The 2691-nt window shown below is 46.0% G+C and overlaps 1 pseudogene across 1 annotated transcript; it reads left to right on the top strand.

Annotated features, from left to right (window-relative positions):
• The first annotated feature begins 1758 nt into the window (after positions 1–1758).
• LOC307096429 (small ribosomal subunit protein eS25-like) lies at positions 1759–2161 on the top strand (annotated as a pseudogene). The gene has a single exon. The product of its transcript is annotated as a small ribosomal subunit protein eS25-like (transcript).
• Positions 2162–2691: the final 530 nt, after the last annotated feature.

Genomic DNA, 2691 nt, shown 5'->3' with positions numbered 1-2691 from the left:
CCCTCAGGGGATATCCAACTGATGGCTTAGGCCCGCTCCCCTGTGGCTTGTGGCTGAGTGGTGCTCCCCCTGTGGAAGTGCACTGACCACCAGAGGGCAGCTCCTGCATTGAGCGTCTTCTCCCTGGTGGTCAGTGAGTGTCATAGTGACCTGTTGTTCTGCTGTTCGGTTGATTTGCATATTACCCTTTTATTATATAGGATATATATATTTACTAGAGGCCCAGTGCACGAAATTCATGCATGGGGGGGTGATTTCCTTCAGCCCGGCCTGCGCCCTCTCGCAATCCGGGACCCTTTGGTTAGGGTCCCTAGGCCTGGCCATGCTTTCCTTCCCCTGGCTGCCGGCAGCTGGCCCTGCCCCCACCACTGCCACTGCTTACCATCTGTGCAGTGCTGCTCCCCCCCCCCCCCCCCGCCACCAGTCACCTCCCTGTGTGGGCGGCAGGCATGGGGTATGATCGCTTGGCTCGCCTGGACCTCCCTCTGCGGGGTGATTGATGGCTGGCCTCACACACCCACCACAGTGTCGCTGGCCAGTGGCCTGGGCCTCCCTCTGTAGGGCGATAGATTGTGGAGCCCCAAGATTGATCACTCTGCAGAGGGTGATCACACCCACCACAATGCCACAAGTCGGGTGGCCTGGGCCTCCCTCCGTGGGGTGATTGTGGAGCAATGTCAGGGCCCCCCCAATGCACCTGCCTTGGCTGGCCTGGCGCCCATGCATGTCACAGCATGGTCGTCCAGACAGTCATTCAGCTGTTTGGTTGATTTGCATATTACACTTTTATTATTATACTAGAGGCCCGGTGCATGAAGTTCATCCACAGGGGAGTCCCTCAGCCCGGCCTGCACACCCTCACAATCCGGGATCCTTTGGGGGATGTCTGACTGCCGGTTTAGGCCTGATTCCACAGGGATCCCTGTAGGATTGGGCCTAAACCGGCAGTCGGACATCCCTCTCATAATCCAGGACCCACTGGCTCCTAACTGCTGGCCTGCCTGCCTGCCTGATTTCCCCCAACTGCCTCTGCCTGCCTGCCTGATTGCCCCTAACTGCCTCATCCTGCCTGCCTGATCACCCCTAACCACTCTGCCTGCCTGCCTGATTTCCCCTGTTTGCCTGCCTGCCTGATATCCCCTAACCTCCTCTGCCATTGCAGCTTCGACCAGAAGGATGTCAGGATGTCTGAAATGATGTCCAGAAGGTCATTCAGCTGCCTGGTCTAATTAGCATATTTACACTTTTAATATATATATATATATATATATATATATATATATATATATATATATTACCTAAGTATATAAAGCAAATCTGAAGGTAGAACTAAATAGCAATACAATATTAGTAGAAGACTTCAATACCCACTTTCAATAATGGATACAACATTCAGACAGAATGAAGTAAGGAAATAGTGGATTTGAATCACACGATAGATCAAATAAGCCTAACAGCATTCCACACAACAGCAGCAGAATACACATTCTTCTCAAGAGCACAAGGAACATTCCAGAGAATAGAACACATCTTAGATTACAAAACAAGTCTTAAATTTGGTTGAAATCACACCAAGTGTCTTTTCCGGTATAAAAGTAGAAATGAATGACAGAAGGCAAATTGGAAAATTCAAAAATATGTGGAAATTAAACAGCATATTACTAAATAATCAATGTGCCAAAAAGAAATTAAAAAATCAGCTCTCCGGGGCCACATCTTGGTGAGGCAGCAGCAGTGCCCTGCTCTCCGAGTCCCGCAATGCTGCCCAAGGACAACAACAAGAAAAAAGATGCTGGAAAGTCAGCCAAGAAAGAGAAAGACCCAGTGAACAAATCGGGGGGCAAGACCAAAAAGAAGTGGTCCAAAGGCAAAGTTCAGGACAAGCTCAATAACTCGGTCTTCTTTGTCAAAGCCACATATGACAAATTCTGTAAGGAAGTTCCCAAGGACAAACTTGTAACACCAGCTGGGTCTCCAAGAGATTGAAGATTTGTGGCTCTTTGCAGGGCAGCCCTTCAGGAGCTCCTCAGTAAAGGATTTATTAAACTAGTCTCAAAGCACAGAGCTCAAGTGATTTACAACAGAAACACCAAAGGTGGGGATGCCCCAGCTGCTAGAAAAGATGCATGAACAACTGGTCTCACCAGCTGTAAATTTTGAAAAATAAAACTTTATTAAATAAAAAAATCATAAAGTGTCTTTTAAAATTATTATTGAAATTATTTGGGTAACATTGGTTAATCAAATTATATAGGTTTCAAGTGTATAATTAAATAATACATCATCTATATATTGTATTGTGTTCACCATCCAAACTCAAGTTGCTTTCCTTCATCATTTATTCCCCTTTTACTGTCTTCTATCTGCCCCAACCCCCTTTCCCTCTTATAATCAGCTAACTGTTGTCTATGAGTCTTTATTTTGCTTAATCCCTTCATGTTTTTCACCCAGCCCCCAACACCCACCCATCTGACAGCACTCTGGGGTCAGTATGTTTTTTGTTTCTATGAGTCTGTTTCTATTTTGTTTGTTTGCTTATTTTGTTCATTAGGTTCCACATGTAAGTGAAATCATATGGCATTTGTCTTTCTCTAACTGGCTTATTTCACTTGTGCAATACTCTCCAGGTCCATCCATGCTATCACAAAAGGTAAGATTTCTTTCTTTTTTTATGGCCAAGTAATATTCCAT

The sequence above is a fragment of the Cnephaeus nilssonii genome (genome assembly GCF_951640355.1).
Source record: "Cnephaeus nilssonii genome assembly, chromosome: X".
Lineage (NCBI taxonomy): Eukaryota > Metazoa > Chordata > Mammalia > Chiroptera > Vespertilionidae > Cnephaeus > Cnephaeus nilssonii.
The sequence above is the reverse complement of the archived record's forward strand: the minus strand, read 5'-3'. Positions and strand labels throughout refer to the sequence as shown.